Here is a 7500-nt window from a genome sequence, read left to right as displayed (position 1 = left end):
CCTACGCCAGGAGGCGTTGAGTAACTGCCCTATTGTATGGTTTAGAGACTGTTGGGACAGGTAGAAAACACTGCTGGGAATTTGAGAAAATTGCGGAATTTGAACCTACAATTAATCAGATGGGAAATGAGCGCGTTTCCAGTTACGCCACTAGTATGCGTTAAAGAAGACTAATAAAGAAAAAAAATGGGGGTTGGAAAGGAAACAAAATGTAGATAAACAATAAGAAAGGAGGGTGGAACAAAATGAACAATATAATCTGAAGAGAATAAGAAAATAGATACGACGATAGATATATACATACATACATATACCAAAGGCTTTTCCCCCTACACGGGGGGTTAGCCAAAAAGAAAAAGGCATAGAAACCATTCCTACCCATTCCATTTCCTATATATTCCACTCCCCTCCACCTTCCTCCCTCCCTCGTATCTTGGCACCTCCTGGATGATGGGTCATCCCTGCATCCTGTCCACTGCCCTGGGTCAGAAGCAGTGTCACAAGACGCACCACATCCACAGCAAGGCCGCTTCATAAATTCGGCTACCCTCCCTCTCCGTCCCCTCATGCAGAAAAGGAGAAGACGGGGAGAAATATCTTCGGCTTGCGTCAATTTTTATCTCATACATACTTCTTCACCCCCCATCCCCCACCCACTCCCCCTCATGCATCACAGCATCATCTATACACAACCCCTCTCCATTCAACCCTATCTTCTGTCCTCTCCCGTCCTTCCTCCACAGACATTCCTGTCTTTTGTAAAGCCCCTTTCACCCCATTCATCCATCTCATCCTAGGACGCCCCCTCATATTTGCTCCTTCCACCTCTGCCTTCCACACTTCTTTTACTAATCTTTCTTCACTCATTCTTTCCATGTGTCCAAACCATCCTAATACTCTTTCATAAACCCTATCTCCCAGTTCCCTTTCCACCCCTGTTCTCCTCCTCACCTCCTCATTTCTCACTCTATCCAGCCTAGTAACCCCTATCATACTTCTCAGACATTTCATCTCAAACACATTCAAACTCCTCTCTTCTTCTTTCATGTTCCATGTTTCTGCCCCATACAATGCTGTTGGCACAATCACTCCTTCATATAACCTCCTCTTAGCATCCATTCCCAGATGTCTATATCTCATTACATTTTTCAATCCACCAAGGCATTTACTCGCTTCTCTCAATCTACATTTTACCTCCACCCCTACTCCTCCCTTTCCTGCCACATTCGCACCCAAGTATCTAAAACTATCCACTTCCTCCAGTCTTTCACCCTTAATGCTCACTTCCATCCTGCTGTCACTCTCTCCCCTTGTACATCTCATCACCTTACTTCAGCTTCCTTCTTTCACACACCTCAAACTCTGTACCAACTTCCTGAATCCCTCCTCTGATCCTACTACAAGCGCAGTGTCGTCAGCAAACAAAAACTGGCTCACCTCCCACTTTTCTCTATTTTCTTGAATCATCTCCCACCCCTGACCCACTACCTTTGCATTCACCTCTCGCACCACCCCATCCATGTAAAGATTGAACAGCCATGGCGACATAACACATCCCTAACACAAGCTCTACTACTTTCGTAAAAACTCTTGACTGCTCTTAACAGCTTTCCTCCTATCCCATATATTTGCAGTACCTCCCACAGTGCCTTCCTGTCTACCCTGTCATACGCCTTTTCCAGATCCATAAAAGCACAAAAAACATCCTTACCTTTTCCTAAAGCTTTCTCACATGTCTGTCTTACCACAAAAATCTGATCTATGCATCCCCTACTTGTCCTAAACCCACACTGTTCCTCACCTATTACTCCTTCTGTTCCTCTCCTAATCCTCTTAATCAAGACCCTCCTATAAGCCTTCCCAACTACACTCAACAAGCTGATCCCTCTGAAACTACTACACTCACACTTGTCCCCATTTCCCTTGTAAAGCGGAATTATACAGGCACTCCTCCAGTCCTCCGGCACTCTACCCTCTCTTAAACAAACATTAAATAACTTCACCAGCCAGTCCACCATAACACTACCTCTTTTCTTTAGACATTCTGCATGACATCCATTCAGACCAGGTGCCTTACCTGCTCTCATCATCTTAACAGCTGCTTTCACTTCATCCTTCCTTATTTCTCCTCCATTTTCCTCACTCATCACTCTCATTTTCTTAGCGCTTCCCACTACAACTACCTTTCCCTCCCTATCCTCCTTTACATTTAGCAACTCCCTAAAATACTCTGCTCACCTTCCTCTCACTGCCTTTTCTTCCATTATCATCTCTCCATCTGCACCTTTTACCTTTTCTTCACTACTTAATTCGCTTCCTTTTTCTCTTTTGATTTCCTTCTAAAACATCTTTTTATTGCTTTCAAAATTTTCTGTCATACTCTTACCCCATTTCAGATCTGCTCTACTCTTTGCTTCCTTTATCTTATGCTTAACTTACCTTCTCTTTATTTTGTACCTCTCATACGATTCCCTCGTCCTAATTTATAGCCATAAGAGAAGAAGAGAGAAGGAGTTTGAATGTGTTGGAGATGAGGTGTCTGAGAAGTATGGTGGGGGTTACTAGGCTAGATAGAGTGAGAAATGAGGAGGTGAGGAGGAGAACAGGGGTGAAAAAGGATTTGGGAGATAGGGTTGATGAAAGAATATTAGGATGGTTTGGACACATGGAAAGAATGAGTGAAGAAAGACTAGTAAAAGAGGTATGGAAGGCAGATGTGGAGGGAGTGAACATGAGGGGACGTCCTAGGATGAGGTGGATGGATGGGGTGAAGGGGGCTTTGGGGAAGAGGGGAATGTCTGTTGAGGAAGGAAGGGAGAGGACGGAAGACAGAGGTGAGTGGAGAATGGTTGTATATGGATGATGTTGTGACTGCATGAGGAGGAATGGGCGGGGGGGGTGGGGGGTGGGGTAGTATGTGTGAGTAAATTTTGACGCAGCCCGAAGGGATTTCTCCCCGTCCTCTCCTTATATGCAAAGGGGGACGGAGAGGGGGGGGTCGCCGATTAAATGAAGCGGCCTTGCTGTGGATGTACTGTGTCTTGCGACACTGCTTCTGACCCAGGGCGGTGGGCAGGGTGCAGGGATGACCCGTCATCCAGGAGGTGCTCAGATGAGAGGAAGGGTGGGAGGGGTGTGGAGTGTATTTAGGGATGAATTGGGTGGGAGTGTTTTTATGCCTTTCCCTTTTTGGCTACCTCCCTTGGAAGGGGGAAAAAGCCTTGGTATATGTATGTATGAATGCCTGCTTCTTCTCTTCTACACATTTCTTTGCCTCTTCATCCCACCACTCACTACCCTTCCTTCTATTTCCTCCCGCCCTCCTTGTTCCACACACCATCTTTGCACAACACATGACTCCCTCCTTGAACCATCCCCATTCCTCCTCCACTACTTGTTCTACTCTATCCTTTACTCCTTCCCATTCCCCTTTCAGTTTCTTCTTAAAATCACTCTCCTTTTTTTCTCATTTAAGCAGTTCACTCTAAGTACCTCCCTACCTTCTGCTCTTTTCCTCTTTCTCCATCTATTTTTCACTCTCATTTTACCTTCCACCAGAAAATGATCTGATATTCCCCCACCCTCTCCCCTTAGCACATGTACATCCTTAACTGTTCCTATCATAATCCTATTTACCACTACATAATCCATTAGCGCTCTATCTACCACCTTTCCCTCCACCACCCTCTCCCATGTGTAATTATGCTTGACTTTCTTCCTAAACACTGTATTTGCTATCATCAATTCTCTTTCAAGACACATCTCCACCATTATTTCTCCACTACGATTTTTACCTGGAACTCCATACTTCCCAATCACTCCGTCTATTGGTTCATTTCCTACCCTAGCATTAAGGTCTCCCAACACAACTACACTGACTTTTCTCCCTAATCCCTCTATTCACTCATTTATATCTACCCAAAAAGCCTCCCTTTCCTCTACGCTCTTCTCACTACCAGGTCCATACGCACTTACAAAAACCTACATCTCCCTTCCCAGCTTCACCTTCATTTACATCAACCTTGATGAAACCTCCTTCCACTCCACTACACGTTTACCTATCTCTTCACTTACTAGAATAGCCACCCCTTCACTCCCTCGCCCTCTCTTCACTCCTGATAACCTCCCACTTACACTCCCAAACTTACAAACGCCCTTCCATTTCAGCTTAGTTTCACTCAAAGCCAACACATCCATCTTTCTTCTCACAAACATACTACCTATCTCTTCCCTTCTACTCTCATCTGTACCACATCTACGCACATTAAAAGACCCAAACCTTAGGGTGCTGGTTGGAAAACTCCCAGACCCTCTTATGCCTTTTTTTTTTGGGGGGGGGATGTCCCCTTTTGGGGCTACAGGTAGTAGGACTCCTAATCCCATCCCCGTCCCGTTTTTTTGTCGCCTTTTACAACTCAAGTGGAAAGACTTGGTGGTAGCATTCTCTTCCCCCACCAGAGGGTCGATGAAAACAGGAAATGAATATTCAGAGAAATGGTACAGGACAACAACAAGGGGTTGGGGGACAGCATAACGGAGGAAGAGTTGTAGTATAAGTGTCATCATTTCTCTATGTACAGAGTTTTCCTCTATCACAGACAAAATGATGTGTGTCTCTGGTCCGTAGGGGCGCCCCATATAGACCCTAAAGTATTAACTGCATGCTACTTTGCCATAATAACATGCAGCCTATACCCCAGACGATAGATAAGAAAGTTAAAGTATACAGGAAAGGAGATAAGATGAAAAGATGACAGAAGAAATGCTGAAAGTGGAAAATGATGCTATCATAATAAAAAATAAAAAAAAGAGAATGTGAAGAGGATGTAAAAAAAACGAAACAAAACAAGAAATGGGTGGAAAAAGACAAAAAAAAATATCAAATTGAGAGAAGGAATTGAAGTGGAACAAGATGCAAATGAGAAAGAAAACGAATGGAAAAATGTATTGACAAAGGGGAATAAAAGGAGATGAAAACAAGAGAAACTGAAGGAAAAATAAACCACTTATGGTAGGATAGCAAAAATTTACCTCCAGTGTCAATCAATCAATCAATCAAATCAGCCATCCTGAGTCCACCGCTGAACAAAGGCCTCTTTCATAGCATTCCATGATTCACACGACCGCGCCAACCTCTGCCATGAGGATGGTGTGGTCAAGAGTTGTCCTATCCAAGAGTTGACACCTTGACGTGGTGCATAGACTTCAGCATCTTCATTATTGCAAAAGCAATGTTAATAGAGAGGAAATCTCTGCAGGGTCACCCATATGAAACGGGTTTAGTAAGAAAGATAAGAAAAATGCAGCTTACACACACAATTGCAGGACCCACTAGCTAACTGGCACGTCCCTGATGGCGAACAAGGAAATTCCTCATAGATATGCAGGTATGGGGTACCATCAAAATGACGGCGTGGACCATTGGGTAGCCTATATATAGGGCTTCACCGAATATAATGAATAAGGTGACACCAGGGAAATATCTCACCAGAAACCAGTTGGCAGGGAGGCGAGATTACTGCCAAAATCCATCCATAGAGCGATGAAAAGCACAACCAAAACAAAACCCTCAAGTGTAATATATGTAAATATATATATATACATATATATATGTATATATACATACAGTATATATATATATATATATATATATATATATATTGGAAATTGGTATGTTATAACACATTTGTAAAAGTTCACTATAAACCCACTGTCGGAGAAATAATAACGGAAGTACAGGGAAACTGTATATTTCGACTACTATCTGTAGTCCTCTTCAGCAGAATGCTTACTAGAAGTTAAGGTACAAGTATATATGTACCCCTCACTTCCTCATATATACTTGTACCTTAACTTCTTGTAAGCATTCTGCTGAAGAGGACTACAGATAGTCGAAATATACAGTTTCCCTGTACTTTCGTTATTATTTCTCCGACAGTGGGTTTATAGTGAATACATATACATATACATATATATATATATATATATACACACACACACATATATATATATATATATATATATATATATATATATATATATATATATATATATATATGTATATATGTATATACATATATAAGTGCAAGGTAACCACTTAAGAAAATAAACAAACAAACAAACAAAAAACAAAACTTAAGTGGTAACCTTGCATTTATAAAACACACGTTCCTAGTGTTCTTATTGCATACATATATAAATGTGTGTGTGTGTGTGTGTGTGTGTGTGTGTGTGTGTGTGTGTGTGTGTGTGTGTGTGTATGTGTGTGCGCGTTAATCTTCCTTATTAAGTATTTTCGATGTTAGAAATAGCTAGTATTCGTAACGCAATCTATTAGATTCTAGAAAATCAGGAATACATATCTTATAGTCATAGAGGGCCAAATCCACTGCTTCAACCATTCTTCTAGTTTTTAAAAGAAAAGAAGAGAAGATTGATTTCTTGGATGTCTGAAGGGTCTCATAAGCGTCTTCAGACTCCCAAAAACCTTGAAGATTGCAAAGATGATAACGCTCCCCCCCCTAAAAAAGGATAATAGATAAATATAGGTGAATAAATGAATATATGAATAGACAAAAAAGTAAGGAATTAAGTAAATAAATTTATAAATTGATATATAGATAAGATAGATGAATTAGATAAAAAATATATAACTAAATAAATCGATAAGTAAACAAGTAAATAAAGATAAATAAATGGATAGACAAAATAAAACAAATAGAATTAAATGAGTGCACATTTGTGCATGTGTGTGCATTTTAGCTCTGTTTTTTTCTATACTGTTATGAACCCTGTCAAGTAACCTCATGGTTGCAAAAACAGGACCAAACCAGTGCATGCAGCTGCAGATTACCTACATCGTGTTTATCAACTTTTATGGATCGACATATCGCTCTATACTTGTTACGAGACTCGCACTCATAACACACAGTACTTCAACCATGAAGACCTAAGAACTCGAGCAAGAAGACACTCCGGCTGCAACAAAAACCCATGGATGCGGCCCATGGGACATATAGATCATTTGATGAATTCGGCATTTTTCTTGGCCAAACGGGCGCCGCATAATTACAGTCATTGACAGCCAGGAGCTGGCCTACCTACTCATCACGTGGACCAAGAAACTGGTTCATGCATCATCCGACTCCACGCCTTCTAGCAATACCAACGGTGTGTTTACCAAACTTGTGAGGAATGGTGAATTATAGGTAATGTATGAATATATTAAGAACTTGCCTGCACACAGGCATACATTCGCGCGCACATGTGCAAACACACATGCACATGAATGAATACACATACATGGACAAGTAAACATGTGCACATGCACTCAGGCATGCATATGCACATGCACGCACGCACACTTACGCAGGCACGCACGCACAGGCACACGCACACAAGCAGGCAGGCACACACACACACACACACACACACACACACACACACACACACACACACACACACACACACACACACACACACACACACACACACACACAC

Source organism: Oratosquilla oratoria, chromosome 29, assembly GCF_046742065.1.
Source record: "Oratosquilla oratoria isolate Oo_2021 chromosome 29, ASM4674206v1, whole genome shotgun sequence".
In the NCBI taxonomy this organism is placed as follows: domain Eukaryota; kingdom Metazoa; phylum Arthropoda; class Malacostraca; order Stomatopoda; family Squillidae; genus Oratosquilla; species Oratosquilla oratoria.
Note: the sequence above shows the minus strand (reverse complement) of the source record.